Source organism: Saccopteryx leptura, chromosome 11 (assembly GCF_036850995.1).
Source record: "Saccopteryx leptura isolate mSacLep1 chromosome 11, mSacLep1_pri_phased_curated, whole genome shotgun sequence".
Lineage (NCBI taxonomy): Eukaryota > Metazoa > Chordata > Mammalia > Chiroptera > Emballonuridae > Saccopteryx > Saccopteryx leptura.
The window spans coordinates 40,059,149-40,076,151 of NC_089513.1; the positions used below are offsets into that span (position 1 = coordinate 40,059,149).

At 38.1% G+C, this 17,003-nt stretch overlaps 1 protein-coding gene and 1 non-coding gene across 2 annotated transcripts in view; both read left to right on the top strand.

Moving 5' to 3' along the window:
* The window catches only part of CHST9 (carbohydrate sulfotransferase 9), a 258,283-nt gene that overhangs the window by 115,872 nt on the left and 125,408 nt on the right, over positions 1–17,003 (top strand). The gene's annotated exons all lie outside the window — the stretch shown is intronic.
* On the top strand, positions 9,448–9,523 carry TRNAI-GAU (transfer RNA isoleucine (anticodon GAU)). Its single transcript has one exon. It is a non-coding gene; the product is annotated as a tRNA-Ile (tRNA).

The window sequence follows — 17,003 nt, forward strand, 5'->3', positions numbered from 1 at the left end:
ATTTCCTGTGCCAAGAACCAATCCTTTCCCAATTTCAAATTCCTCAACCCACATTTATCTCTCCAGGTCCAAATCAAATACCACTTTCTCTATAACTTTGTGAACACTCCTTCATTTCTTTTTTTTTTTTTTTTTTTTCATTTTTCTGAAGCTGGAAACAGGGAGAGACAGACAGACTCCCGCATGCGCCCGACCAGGATCCACCCGGCATGCCCACCAGGGGGCGATGCTCTATTCACCAGGGGGCGATGCTCTGCCCATCCTGGGCGTCGCCATGTTGCGACCAGAGCCACTCTAGCGCCTGAGGCAGAGGCCACAGAGCCATCCCCAGTGCCCGGGCCATCTTTGCTCCAATGGAGCCTTGGCTGCGGGAGGGGAAGAGAGAGACAGAGAGGAAAGCGCAGCGGAGAGGTGGAGAAGCAAATGGGGGCTTCTCCTGTGTGCCCTGGTCAGGAATCAAACCCGGGTCCTCCGCACGCTAGGCCAACGCTCTACCGCTGAGCCAACCGGCTAGGGCCACTCCTTCATTTCTTAAAATAATCACTTAACCTTTCATACTGTTAAGCATTCTGAACCTTTTAGGGACACATCTCATTGTATGTTGTGTTGTCTGTTATCATCCCAAGAATGTTGTATGAGGTCATGCATGGTCTCACTATATTCAGATATTTCCCTTACAGTTAGTTCTAAAGGGATTTGCAAGTTTCAGATTTATTATTGAGTAAATGACTTACAAGAATTTTTTTAGAGAGAGGTAGAGAGGAAGGGAGAGAGATGAGATGCATTAACTCATAGCGTTTAGCACCTTAGTTGTTCATTGATTGCTTTCTCATATGTGCCTTTACCGGGGTTGGGGGTAGGGATTCCAGCTGGACCTATAACCCTTTGCTCAAGTCAGCGAACTTGGGCTCAAGCCAGTGACATTCAGCTTCAAGCCAGTGACCTTTGAGCTCAAACCAGAAACCATGGGATCATATTTATGATCCCATGCCCAAACCGTAACCCCATACTCAAGCTGGATGAGCCCAGGCTCAAGCTGGCAACCTCAGGATTTTGAACGTGGGTCCCAGACATATGCTCTATCCATTGTGCCACCGCCTGGTCAGGCACTAACAAGATTTTTTAAAAAACACAACAGTAAATGCATAATCATATATTTTTAACTTCCATAAATTGAGTGCTTTTTCCATCCCCTTCAACCATGCCTAATCATCTCTGGAAGCATGTTGGACATGGTGGAAGTAGTGATTGTGTTTGGAAATTGCCATAAGCTGGGCTTTTATCTGAGTTTGCATCATATTCTAATGGCCCCACACTGCAACTAATCTGCCACTTGTCATTTCAGGGAGAGTAGAGAAGAAAAGAGAAAAAGCAGCTTCACATAAGATTTTGAGCAATTGGTTCTAGCTTGATTTCCTGCTTTTATTTCTACTTATGAAAACATCTATTTGCAGTTTAGTATTCAAAGTTACAGTTTATGGTCCTTGAATTGATTGATACTAAATGAATTAAAATAAATTAATACATTTAGTGTTTTCACTTTCACATCAATCATTTCCTTTTTATTATATCATTTTATTGAAAATGAAATAAGATGTTATTTATTTTTTATGATTATTAAAAGGTAAGTCTTGGCAACCACCAATTTTAAAATATGGAAGTTGTTAATAGCTGAGAACCATTATTTTTCCCTAAATACCTATAAACTGCAGTTTTTCTTAAAATTATTTATATTGTTATGTTTTCTCAGGATAGTGTTGACTAATTTACTGAGAAGAACCTTTCTGTTTTGAAGGAATTTTAAGAATTATTTTATTTCTAAATCTTGATATGTATCCAGAAGTAAATAGTGCTTTGGCACAGGGTCTTTGCACATAGTGCAGGGTCAATATTTGCTAACTAAATCAAAAATAAGTTTTTACATTTTCATATTTTCATTACATGGCTCTTGGCTTAAAATCATGAGATAGATAGATTTTCGTTTACCAAGTAAACCTTTGCATAGGAGCAGCTTCCAGTTCTCAATACCCAGAAATTGCCAATGATCATAAAAAATTGTAGTTTGAAATACATACCTATACCCACCAACCTTTCCAGGTCTCCACCAACACATAATTCTATGATCTGTGAGAACCGACAACATAAAGACCATCGCTCCAAATAACCATCTTCTTTCAAATTTATTTTTTGTTGATAACAGGTTTCCAAACAAGTCAGTGTAGACAATAGAAGACAAAAATTGATATTTATCTAAAAGAGTATAAACAGCCTCAGCCTCTATCTCTTATGTCCTTCCCAATCTTTGCATTCATATCAGACAACTGGTCAACTTAGTACCTGAACAACTTCCCTCTTAAATGTTATTGCTCACATTCCCTTTGTGTATTTTTACAGTCAAATCATGAATTTATATATAAAGTTAAATATATATAATATTTACTTGAGTATATAAAAGTAAATATATATAAATATATATAATATTTACATGAATATATATAAAAGAAAAGGCAAGAAAGTGCCTGGTCTTCTCACAAATATGTTTACTTCATTATTGCATCTTGAGGGAGTTATACTGTTTCTAAAATGTTATTTCTAACATATTGTATGTATTGGCTTCTTTTATTAAAGCTTTATAGTTCAGAGAATAACTTTTTTTGTGTGTGTGACAGAGACAGAGAGAGGGACAGATAAGGACAAACAGGAAAGGAGAGAGATGAGAAACATCAATTCTTCGTTGTGGCACCTTAGTTGTTCATTGATTGCTTTTTCATATGTGCCTTGACTGGGGGGCTACAGCAGACCAAGTGACCCCTTGCTCAAGCCAGTGACCTTGGGCTCAAGCTGGTGAGTCTTGCTCAAACCAGATGAGCCCACGCTCAAGCTGGTGACCTTGGGGTCTCCAACCTGGATCCTCCATGTCCCAGTCTGACACTATCCACTGCACCACCACCTGGTCAGGCCAGAAAATAAATTAAATTGATCTGATGCCTCTTCAAATTTCCTCCATATCCTCAATTCTAATATTCTGTATGACCAAGGTGACACAAAGCGCTATTAGAGACAGAGGCAGGACATGGACTCAGATGTCTTCATTTATTCTTTCCAGTGTCCAACCATCTTAACACTTTTCAAATCAAAGTGCTAATCATTTTGCTACTGTGTTCAGTTTCTTGCTTAATAAAATGTGTTTCAATAACTTTTAAAAAATGTAAGCAACAGCATCTTTGGCCAGGAACACTAGTCATCAAGGTTATAAGGGAACTCTCTTTATTAATGGAGCTAATTTACGCCAATTATTTACAGCTTGTTAATATGTCTGATTTTTATGAGAAAATGAAGTCAAGGATTACTAGTGGATAGAGCTCAAATTATTGGGAAAAATTTTTAGGTTTCTCATCATTTCAAAGAACAAAAAAATCTTGCCCTGAGGAAATCTATATATGTAAAAGTAGTCTAAGTTTTCAAAATTAGGATATAATCTTTTCCAATATAGTAAAAAATATCACCATGTTCAGGATCTAATGCTAATCTGCATATATGCATCTTTAGATAAAACTATACCTAAGATACCAAGAACATCATGAGCATCTCTGCTCTGACTTCCTGTCTGGACTTCCTTTTATCATTTGTTCTTCATTCTGCTCAGATTCTATGTCCTACCTGCTGGATTAGACAATACACTCCACAGCCTCATTTATGGTGAGTCCATCTCCCAGCTGTGGAGCTCCTTGCAATCTAACCCGTCTGTTGCACTACTTATTATTAAAACCAAAGAATTTTAAAAAATATATTGTAGACAAAAATATTTCACATTAGAACAGAGACTCTGAGGATCCTGATGTTTTGGTTGGTTAATGCTGATTAAATCATTATTTAAAGAATCTTGCACTAAGATTAAAGTCACAGAGATAAGGTTTTGCTCATGATAAGAAATAAATTCTAACAAGGAAACCCCTTCAGGACTGGAATATAATGAGATTTTGTTAGTTCAACTTTATAGAGGTCGAGCCATCACCTGTAAGAAATATTGACAAGAGATTCATGAAGAGTTTGGTTAGACCGTTCCTAAGGTTTTTTCCAATTTTGTGTCTATGATTATATTTACCATTATTACTTTATTGAATTGTGTACCTAAATCAATACACACCCTCAGTGACTCTCATTTTATTATATAACCAAATCATGTTCCAATGTTCCAAAGTTTAAGCTTAGTTTGGACTGAGTTCCTCAGTAGAGCATAGCTAATTGGGATTAAGATATTGAAATAAAATCCTGCTGTAGTTTATTTAGCTTCCTTTGGAGAGAAAGTTGTTTCTACCCTGATTGCATCCCAGGCTGTAGTTTCAAATGTAATGCTGTTTTTGATGAGTCAGGAGTAAGTCACAATAGAATATGCATAACCTGATATCATTTTTTGAAAAGCTATGGTAAATGTAGTCCTTTTTTAAAAATAATGCAAAGCATATGCTTCTTGACACTAAGCTTGGAAGCCCACATCAAATCATGCAGCATAACTAGCTAAATTTGGCTTTTTGGGTTGGTAAAGAATATTAAAAATATATGATATAATGATAAATAGATAAAATATCAAGAGGCAAGTTTCCAATGTCATCAATTATCTAATTGCCTTTGAATTTTTTATTGACCCAATTTCTTCGCCAGAAAAAGAGGGGGAAAATAATCAGCTATAGACCATAGACTTTACATAAGAACTCCAGTGAGTTTGAAGTATTTTTATCTTATCAGAAAAAGACCCCTCTTTGGGTCAAGGAAGTCTTGATATTAAAAAGCAACACAGCATAAAATAAAATAATTCTCATAAATTATTGTTTAGAAAAAGATATATTAAGACTACTTACTAAGGTAGACTATAGAGATACCATCTGTTAAATATATATTGTTTCAGCCCTGGCCGGTAGGCTCAGTAGTAGTGCATTGGCCCATCTTGTGGATGTCCTAGGTTCGATTCCTAGTCAGGGCACACAGGAGAAGTGCTCATCTGCTTCTCTCCTTCCCCTCTTGCTTGACTCAATTGGAGTAAGTTGGCCTTGGGCGCTGGGGATGGCTCCATGGCCTCCACCTCAGGTACTAAAAAGAACTCGATTGCTGAGCAATGGAGCAATACCCCAGATGGGCAGAGTATCGCCACCTAGTGGGTTTGCTGGGTGGATCCCAGTCAGAGCACATGTAGGAGTCTATCTCTGCCTCCCCTCTTTTCACTAAATAAAATATATTATTTTAAATATATATATATATATATATACACACACACACACACATATATGTGTATATATATATATATATATATATTTCCAATTTTTCCAGAAAGAAAACTTTCAAGTTCACTTAAATATTAAGTAAAGAATAGTCCTAGTAGACCAGAAATTAATTATCAGAGAGATGAGAGTGAGTATTCTTAAAGGAAGTTGCATACTTTTCATATCTGATATTAGAGCATCCCTAAAGTTAGAGATGTTTTATTTACATAATTTGTGAGAAGTTACTAGTAAAGAACAATATTATTTTTGCCTCAACTCAGAGGTGAAATTTATTGTTGGAAATTCTACAAATGGTAGAACAGCTGCTTTGCAAGCTCAGTCCCTTGCTGCTCACTTTTTGACTGGGTTTTTTGCTTCTTTTAAGTGTTCTAAACCAACAATAGCACCTCCATTTTCATAAGTTTAACACATTAAACACACAATCAAAAAAAGTGAAATAGACAATAAATTCTTCCAATTGTACGAGAATAGCATGTTCACTTTCTTATATTACTCATTTGCTGAATCCCAGTTTTCAAGTAGATGCGGATTTAGCATAATTTTTCTCTATGCTCTTACTATTTTTGTAGTGCTTTTTTGCCATGGTTTTCTATACAGTATTAAATATCTTGAAAAACAAACAAGAAAAGACCTCATTTGTCATTGTATGAAGTATTGGTGACCAACATTAAGCATGTGAAGTTAGCAAACAGATTATGTTACAAAAAAATATTTAAATAAGTTATAATTCCTGAAAAGCCCATCAGTGTTTGGACCTTAATATTTTGTAATATTCTACATGTTTTACTTTTGTTCTCACTTTGAGAATCATGATTCCAGTTAAAATCAAGTTTGAAAATGTGTATCATCCTAACTTGTTCATAGTGTACAAAAGCTCTTACTGTACTGAATATTTGTAAGTTGCTGAGAGTAGGTTTTAAAAGTTATCACAAGATTAAAAAGAAAAACCTGTAACAGTGAATATTAATTAACAAAAACCTGTAACAGTAAATAACAATTAATATTCAATGAAAAAGCTGAATATTAACTAGATACATAAAAATATTGACTCATCATATTGTACACCTGAAAATAATAAAATGCTATGTCGATTAGCTCTCATTTTGAAAAAAAAAAATCTCTTGTTGCTTGACCAGGTGGTGGCGCAGTGGATATAGCATTGGCCTGGGATGCTGTGGACCCAGGTCGAATCCCTGAGGTTGCTGGCTTAAGCACAGACTCATCTGGCTTGATCGTGGGCTCACCAGCTTGAGCATGAGGTCGCTGGCTTGAGTGTGGGATCATAGACATGACACCATAGTCACTGGCTTGAGCCCAAAGGTCACTGGCTTAAAGTCCAAGGTCACTGGCTTGAGCCCAAGGTCACTGGCTCAGCTGAAGTGCCCCACCCCCATCAAGGTACATATGAGAAGCAATCATTGAACAACTAAGGTGCTACAACTATCAGTTGATGCTTCTCATCTCTCTCCCTTCCTGTCTGTCTGACCCTATCGGTCTCTCTCTTTCTCTCTCTCAAAAATAAAATAAAATATAAAAATAAAATAAATCTCTTTTCTTGACCCCATCTCAAATGACACCACAAACGGGGATAGAAAGTATCTGAGGAGGCATTACAAGTTGATATATTCAATTTGCTAAACATATGTGTGGTCCAGGCTTTGTGCTTGATATTGAAGATGTAATGGTGAATAAAATATGGCATAATGTCCTTAATTCACTCATTTTTGGCTGGGGAAGAAAATAAATGTGGATGATTACAACACAATGTGAAGAGTGACTTTTAGGGTATGATGTGCAAGGTGTCATGAGGATTTCAAGGAAGGCTTATGGAAGAGGGGACTCTTGAGTGGACCCTTGAAGAAAGGAAAAGGAAAGACTGGCTATTCAGAGAGACAAATACAAAAAAAAGCAGGGCCTGTTGAGGGCAAGGTTAGTGGTTCAATAATACTGGAGCACACTCATAATTAGGCAGGAAGGAGATGTGGCCGGAAAAGTGGGCATGAGTTAGAACCAACAAAGGCCATTATGCCTTTCTGTGGAGTCTGGACTTTATGCAGTAGGCATTGGAAGCTAGTGAAATGAGTGCAAAGATTGATCTCTCTGCGTTTTACAAAAATCCTTCCAGGGGAAATATGGATTGGAAGGGGAATTGACCGGAGACAGGGAAATCAGGTATATCACTTTAACTATCTAAGAATGAAAGGATGGAGGTCTAAAGGGTGTTTAGTAAGAATGCATTAGAGAGGAATCTGAGGAAATGGAATGCAGACAGATTTATAAGATAGAATTGGCTTAAGAGGATATGGGAGGTAAAGGAGATTTACTCCCAGGTTTTCAGTCTAAGAAATGAGATGAATAGTGTGTCCTGTGTGGGGAACACAGGAGGGAGGCACAAGCCAAGTTGGGAAAACTAAATATCTATGAGTCATATCTATGTTTATTATAATGTGGCCTATGGAATATGGAGGCAGCAATATCAAGAATGTTGAATAAACTATAGTTATTACCAGTTTGGAACTCCAGAGAGAATCTGGGATGCTGACTTGCCTTTTATATCGTCAGTGACTGGATTTAAGAATTGAAGTCATGGTTATTAATGAGCTTGCCCAAAAGGAATCGGGGATATGAGAAGAGGCCAGGATGAGTTACTGGAAAATCCTCACCATTAACAGTCTAAGAAATGAGATGAATAGTGTGTCCTGTGTGGGGAACACAGGAGGGAGGTACAAGCCAAGTTGGGAAAACTAAATATCTATGAGTCATATCTATGTTTATTATAATGTGGAATATGGAGGCAGCAATATCAAGAATGTTGAATAGCCTGACCAGGCGGTGGCGCAGTGGATAGAGCGTCGAACTGGGATGCAAAGGTCTGAGGTGCAAGACCCCGAGGTCACTAGCTTGAGCGTGGGATCATCTGGTTTGAGCAAAGCTCACCAGCTTAGACCCAAGGTCACTGGCATGAGCAAGGGGTTACTCGGTCTGCTGTAGCCCCACAGTCAAGACACATATGAGAGCGCACTCAATGAACAACTAAAGTGTTGCAACAAAAAAACTGATTATTGATGCTTCTCATCATTCTTTGTTCCTGTCTGTCTGTCCCTATCTCTTTAAAAAAAAAAAGACCCTGGCCGGTTGGCTCAGTGGTAGAGCGTCGGCCTGGTGTGCAGAAGTCCTGGGTTCGATTCCCAGCCAGGGCACACAGGAGAAGCGCCCATCTGCTTCTCCACCCCTCCCCCTCTCCTTCCTCTCTGTCTCTCTCTTCCCCTCCCGCAGCCAAGGCTCCATTGGAGTAAAGATGGCCCGGGTGCTGGGGATGGCTCCTTGGCCTCTGCCCCAGGCGCTAGAGTGGCTCTGGTCGCAGCAGAGTGATGCCCCAGAGGGGCAGAGCATTGCCCCCTGGTGGGCAGAGCGTCACCCCTGGTGGGCGTGCCGGGTGGATCCGGGCGCATGCGGGAGTCTGTCTGACTGTCTCTCCCTGTTTCCAGTTTGGAACTCCAGGCAGGATCTGGGGTGCTGACTTGCCTTTTACATCATCAGTGACTGGATTTAAGAATTGAAGTCATGGTTATTAATGAGCTTGCCCAAAAGGAATCGGGGATATGAGAAGAGGCCAGGATGAGTTACTGGAAAATCCTCACCATTAACAACAGGAGAAACCAGAGACTGAGAGCCTAGGAAACATCAAAGTTGTCCAGCAGCATTCTGTCTCTGAATGCAAGAGAGGAAAGAAGTTAGTAGGAAGGGGGATCGGTCTAGCATGTCCCACACTACAGAGCAATCACATAATATAAGCACTGAAAACTGTCCATTGGAGTCAAGGGGAAGTATCTGCTGCTGGTCATCACAGCAAAGTTCATTCTTAGGAGTTCTGGAGGTGAAAACCAGATAGCAATGGGTTGAGTGAGGGGGAACAGAACAAGGACAGAGTTTGTCTGTGACTGAGAGGAGAGACAGACAAGTAGACACAATCATTAAGTCATTAAGTCAGGGAATTGATGTTTATTGGGGACTCCATGCTCAGTGCCTTCTGCGTTAGCCTCAAAACCACCTTCTAAGTCTTGTTGTTGCAATTTATGTTTGTGTTTTTGTTTTACATTTTGAGGTGGTTTTTTTCCCAAAATTATATAGAAGTTTATTACTCCCTCACACTTAAAAGGCTAGATAGGCCCTGGCCAGTTGGCTCAGTGGTAGAGCGTCGGCCTGATGTGCAGGAGTCCCAGGTTCAATTCCTGGTCAGGGCACACAGGAGAAGTGCCCATCTGCTTCTCCACCCCTCCCTCTCTCCCTCCTCTCTGTCTCTCTCTTCCCCTCCCGCAGCCAAGGCTACATTGGAGCAAAGTTGGCCTGGGTGCTGAGGATGGCTCTGTGGCCTCTGCCTCAGGCACTAGAATGTCTCTGGTCGCAACAGAGCAACGCCCCAGATGGGCAGAGCATCGCCCTCTGGTGGGCATGCCGGGTGGATCCCAGTCAGGCGCATGCGGGAGTCTGTCTACCTCCCCATTTCCAACTTCAGAAAAATATAAATAAATAAATAAATAAATAAATAAATAAATAAATAAATAAAAGGCTAGATAGCTGTCCATGGTCATGATAGATCTCCACCTGGTAAAGGACTGAAGTTCTTTCTATCTTATTTTTCTTCTCTGTGTGACTCATGATTTAAGGTGGTTTCAAGCAATAATAAAGTGGAAGAGATGAAAAAGGACACGCACCCTTTTCTTCAGAGGGGTCTAGAAAACTACCAAATTAACTATTTTATTTACGTTTTATTGACCAGAACTTAGTCAAATCATTATGCATAAATGCAAGAAAGTCTGGTAAATATATTATTTATTCTTGATGTCTTTGAGGCCAGCTAAATGTTTTGCTACTATGGAAGAAATGGAGAAAGACTGAAATAAATTACATGCTAATAAGATTTGGAGATCCGTTTTTGGATTGATCGAATAAAGTGTGGGGAATAAAGGAAATAAGATAAAACCCAGGTGAAAGTCAAGACACGGTAAAAGAAATCTAGAAAACAATGATTCATTGTAGTACAAAATAAAATGAAGTAGCAGCAGACTTTGAGCAGGGGAGAGATGGTTTGAGATGAAAAATAACTTCATTTTGAAGAAAATAGAGATAGATCAGTTCTCAAAGTGTTCAATTCAATCGTTTTTTCTGTAGGATTTGTTTATAGTCAACATTCGATTTTTTAAAAAAATCGAAAAGTGGAGAAGTTAAATAACTTGCCTTAAGCCCCATATATAAACTGGAGGGGGCAAAAATGCAATCTGGGCAGTGGCTTGCTGGAGCCAGTTTATAGAATTTGGGGATATATTCAAAGAGAATGAATGAGACCTCTCCGTTCAGTGAGGTCAGGTAGGCAGCTTCAAACTGGTCATGGGTGAGTATTTACAAGCATTAGCAAGCATTACAAACCAGGGTTGGTTGGCTGGTTGCTTGCTTGCTTGCTTGGTTCCCAGGGAGCCAGTTGTTAAATATTGACAAGACCACCACTGGATCTAAGTTTGTGGGATAGCAAAGCCGAAGCATTTCCCACTGCCCCACATATGTGACTTGGTCAAGGTCACTTGGTTAGCTAACAGCTAACAGAGTTGAGACTTGAACCGAGGCCTGTGATCTACATTCAGCCAATACAAGCCCCAGGACTTTGATGACAAAATAAGTAATATATTCTTTTCTCACCTTCTATGCCCAAATGGCCTGGGCTGATATCAAGGAACTCTCTCGTGTTTATCCACTTTCTTGTTCTAAGCTATCAGTTTTCTCTTCTGCCTCCCAGCCAAATCGTCTCTGGCATGTTTGCTTGTCTTAAACAGTTTGCATGAAGACCTGGCTCTCTGAACTATGCTAATGAATTCTCTTTAATAAGATAATCAATTTTCTCTGGGTTTACAGTTTCAGAGTAGTTATTTATTATTGAGTGAAATAAAGTAATGTAGAAACATTTTTCCATCCATGAAATGGAAGACTTACACACAGTTTATTAAAAGAAATCCTGGAGAGTTCATTTTTAAACAAACTTCATTTCCCAGCCAGTCAAATTTATGTTATAGAATGAGTAGCAGCACAGCTGTGCCACAGTATTTCAAAAACACCTTAAATTTCATTGTATAACGCTGCATTTAAGACAGTGTGTTTATGCAAACTAAAAAATTCTGAAACAATAAGTAGCTAATGTAGGAGAAATTGCCATGTCACACTAGTTAAAATGCCAACATGAAAACATCTCCCTGAAATAACCCTGCACATGTTTAATTTGGGTTGCCATTATAGCGCACGGAGCAGGCTTTATACGCATGCCATTGAGACTGGAAACATGGTGTCTTTAGGTGGCATGGGAGAAATACTACCTTCAGCTGCATCGCAGTTGATTTCATCATAAACCAGTGTGTCTTGTTGTGTAGCTGAAAAACAAAAAAACTTCTATCCGGGTTGATTCTTACACAACATAAAGGTGCTTCTTTCACCCAGGAGAGAAAATAAAAAAGTGTTTTATAATTTTTTTAGCCAAAAATTACTTCAAGCTTTTACCTTAAGTTAAATATTCTATTAAGATAATCACAAGATTTCCCAGTTAAAATAGAAAGTAACTCAAATAAAAATGGACTTTCAGGAGCTCTGATAAATCTTTATTAAGGTGACACAGGTCAGAGCAGTTCTTGACAAAATTAGCCTCATGCTAATTAGAATTTGTTGTGGAATTTGAATCAAAGGGCATTCTCTGAGTGTATTTCAGTAAATATAACAATCACTGTGCTTTTATATGATATGATAAAAAATGGAACATTCTAGGTAGATAAATATTTTGATTAGTTAAGAAATGGCACTTATACACACAAAGAATTAAAAATGTCCGCAGGGATAGAATGTAGGTGATCCTCAGGGTTTCTTATGAAACGAGTCATAGGGCATACCTAATTTTCCCACAGAAAAAACAATGAACTTGTATTTCTAACCAAGGGACAGATGCTCAACTCTTTTTCTTCATAGAAATGACCACAAACATTTAAATCACCTGTAAGTTGTATACTTGTGCGCTGAGTCATGGAAAACTTTCTAACGTGAAGGCAGGTCATTTGAGCTGAGCAATACAGTCATCAATCATACATATTGTCCTATTATTTCACTGAAAATTCTCAGATAAGATTTGTAGGACAGGAGAGAAACCATGAGACTATCAGGAAACAAGAAACATCCGAAGACTGCTTACCCCAGAAGTGAGTTTATGACTTGAGTGGCAGTTGGAAGAACTCTGGAAAGGGTGGAGCCTTAGCTGGAGACATAGAGAGAACCACAATATGGGGAAGAATAGACTCAGGGGGCTCTTTCAGAAGCAGCTGTTTAATCTGATTAATTCATTCATGTATGTGGCAGCTAATGAATAACCATTAGTTACTACCTTATTGATTCCAGATAGAAAATTTTAATTTGTTCAATGTAATCATCAGTGTCTTTGCTTCTATTTGAACCATTTACAAGAGGAAGTGATCCTGACCACGACCCAACCTTCCTTTGAACATCTCTGCCTTGTTTGAGTCTTTGCAAAATGTCTCTTGAATGCTGTCTATCCTTGCTTACATGCATTTGCTTATACTTCTTCACGATGCCCTAGTTATTAGCATGACTATAAACTCTCACCCATTTCTCACTGCACAGAAACAACCTGTATTTCTCAGTCAAATATAGTCCTTTTCTCCTTGAAAATATTCCTGAAATGCAATTCTACCCAAGCCTTCTCTGACAATACACAGCTCTCTATTTCATTGATATTCAAAACGACAACCAAAACACCACATTCAAACCTGACTTTATTTAATGCATCTTTCCTTGTTTTCTTTGGCCATTTTCCCATTTAATCTGCTGACTTCCCTTGCCATTTTAAAACATTTACCCCAGAACAGATAGATAAGCAAATCTGAACTATAATAAATTTAATGTTTTTAATTGACCCTCATACCTAGAAATGTACTAACTCTTACCAAAGTAATAGGCTATAGTTATTTTCCCTATGCTTTATTTAAATTGTTTTGCACTTCAGTAGCATTGAGTACATTTAAGTTGTTGTATTACTATCACCACCATCATTCACAGAACTCTTTTTATCTTGCAAAACTGGCACTCGATATCTGTTAAACAACACCTCCCCTTCTTTCCTACCCCCAGCCTCTTGCAACTACCGTCCTATGTTCTGCATCTGTGAATTTGACTATTTTACCTCATCTAAGTGGAATCATACATTATTATCTTTTTGTGACTGGCTTATTTTCCTTTAGCATAATGTCCTCAAGGTTAATCCATGTCATGGCATGTATCAGAATTTTGTTGAATAATATTTAACTGTATGGATACATTACATTTTGTTTCTTCATTCAACCATCAGTGGACACTTGGGTTACTTCCACTTTTTGACTATTATCAGAAATACTTCTATGAATATGGGTAACAACTCTCTCTAAGACCCTGCTTTCAATTCTTTTGAGTATATACCAGGAAGCAAAATCACTGGATCATGTGGTACCCTACAAGGTTTTAACATAGAAAGAATCATTAAATTTGTAAAAATTCTCCAGATTTTATATTTATTTTCTTTTTTTCTCTCCCTTACTTTCTTCTAGATTAGCAATATCCAATAGAAATATAATATAAACCATATGTATAAATTTAAATTTTTGAGTAGCCACACTTTAAAAAGTAAAAGAAATAGATGAATGTAAGGCCAGGGGCCGCCACCATCGTGGCCATTCACATGCAGGTTTCCATTAGATTCAGACAGATGGTAAAGAAAGAGCAGAGTCAAAAACTGGAGGACCATTTCTTTATTCTAGCCTCACACCTGGCAGGCGGGTAAAAACACACAGGGCACAAAACCCACTCACACATTCTCCGGTTCCACAACCAGGAGAATCTTTCCTGGGCTTAGAATCAAAGGCCTCCACCAGGCTCAGCAGAGCTCACAAAGCCCCTTGCCTTTCTGGTTCCCATCTGCCAACATGGCTTCTTTCTCTCCAGCACTTTTCCTCCCTGTTCTCACTCTGCAAAAACATGGCCCCATTCCTCCTCCTTCTTCTTCTTAAAACTTTTTGGCGAGAAAATCCCTCCTCCAGCAACATTAGCATAACAATGGCCCTTCCCAAGCAGGAAGGTAATTAGCAGTTTTGCCTGGGCAGCACCATTCACATGGGCAGTGGCCATTTTTAACAATAAAAGTGAGCAAAATCAAATAACACAAATTTTACAAGCTTCTTTGCCTGACAATGAGATTAATATGTTATTAACCCAGTATATTAAAAATATCATTTCAACATGTAATCAATATAAAGAAGTACAGGATGCAGCAGTTAAAGAAAAATGGAGTCCTACCAGAACAATAAAGTTATTTTTAATGGAAATATATTTTATCCTGCTTCAGTTTTTAAATTAAAATTAAAAATTGAGTTTCAGAGTTGTACTAGCCAGACACCAAGTGCTCAAAAATCACTTGTGGCCAGGAGCTACTGGAGTGAATAGTCCAGAGATGGACATTCCCATCATCCCCAGAGGTTCTGTAGGATAGTACTGCTCTATGCAGTAATCTCCCTGAAGGCAGAGAATGTGGGTCTCTGTTTATCATATCATCACAGCCTTATTACCAGGTATGTAGTATGTGTTCAATATGTATGTATTGGATGATCAAGTAAATTTAGTTGGCAAGCATTTGTTGAATGCTCGCCATTTGCCAGGCTCTGTGCTGGCACTGAGGACTGAGTGAGCCTACACAAGCTACAGGCCTAGTCCTGGAATGCCTTTTCAGAGACTCAGGCCCTAGCTGGTTGTTTGCTTGATTTCTGAGCTAGGTTTTAAAGAAATGAAAACAAAGACAAAAGTTGCCGGTGTGGTTCTGTTTGGTCCTCTGTGCCTCCCAAAAGGGTCTGTAAGAAGCCAACCCTCAGTAAATGCTGGTTCAACAAACAAAGGCACAAGTGGCTCAGTTAAATTATCAGACATGACAATGGACCTGGGGAATTCCTAAGGAAAGAAGTCCCTAGAATGATGGGAAGGAATTGCAAAGGCAGCACGGAAGAAACCGGAGAAACGGGAACATGCAGGGACACCCTAAACCAGTGGTAGTCAACCTGGTCCCTGCCGCCCACTAGTGGGCGCTCCAGCTTTTATGGTGGGTGGTAGCGGAGCAACCAACATATAAATAAAAAGATAGATATAACTATATAGTAAGTTGTTTTATAAATAATTTATTCTGCCAAACTTAGCGAAAATCTGACATAAAGTACTTGGTAAGTAATTATTATTATATGCTTTCACTTGCTGTAACTCTGCTTTATAAATTTTATAAAGTAAAGTTACTTCCCTACTTTATAAATCACCATTACTGTGGAACCGGTGGACAGTTAGAAAATTTTACTACTAACAGAGATACAAAAGTGGGCAGTAGGCATAAAAAGGTTGACTACCCCTGCCCTAGACAGAGCATGTGAGAAAGCACAGTAGATTATCTGCAGCCAATCCAGGGCCATGAACATTTCCTTCTTTATAATTAAAGTGCAGACTTTTTTAATTCTGCATACAAACTCTGCATCATAATTTAATTTGGAATAAAAGTTATTCATTTATCATTTGTTAAAGAACTATTGAAATGATATTTATTATTTACTATCAGTTAAGAGCAAACAGCCAAAGTTATATTTAAAATGGGGAGAAATCTCAAACATACAAAAAAATAATAACTTTTTTGATTTGATTGTTGAGAGGAAGTGGAGAATGGGATGATAGTTTCTGAATTTGGCTTTCAATCTTGATTGCCCTAGAATGAGTCTATTTGTATAAAGAGATAACAGATATGACCTTTTTAATGTACTTGCAACATTAAAAACAAAGAAAAAAATCAGTTTCTTTTGTAATTCTGTCTTTATTGGACTTGTTGATATTCAGTATTCTGCTATTATTTTTTTAATGTATGTAGATACAAGAAAAAATATTATTTGCATACAGAATTCCTCTCCTACGTGCCATGTGCTATTGGAATTGGAGTCTACATTTAGAAGAAATTTGGGGGGTTTGGACAGAAAAGAGATTGCAGGCTATCATTAACATTTATCTCACAACGTTAACACAACTCTTGCTGCATCTTTTTTAATTGCAATCAAGCACATTTATCAGTAACTCATTTGCCATTAATAGAGGAACCTCTGAGTTTTAAAAAAAATAATGGGAAATGAGGGACGGTTTCTCTGTGTCAAGAAACGAACACGTGTTCGCATGCTTTCCCAGTGTTTACTGTTAAGCCAAGCCTTCTTAGCATCGATGAACAGTGTTGGCCATTGTGTGCTAGGGGACAGCTGTGCATTGACTTCCTGGGAATCATAAGGGCATTTGTGAAAAGTCAAGCTACAGCATTCAAAATATTCTTAATCAACATGTTTCAGGATCACTGTGGTTAAAAATAAAAAGCCTCATATTTAAATATGTAACTCATACTTAATTCATATGTAATTCTAGTTATTTCTTAGTATTAATCATATGACAATATTGAAATAATATAGTTCTTTAGCTAAAATAGTTTTCAGTTTAAAATATCTAACACATAAAGGGTAATGGCTGTATAATTTATTATGATGTTTTTCATTGTTGACTATATTAGAAAGTTAGCATCTTCTTTATTTCACCTGATGCAAATATACAGAATATTTTTAAAGGTAAAATGTAAGTTCACTCCTA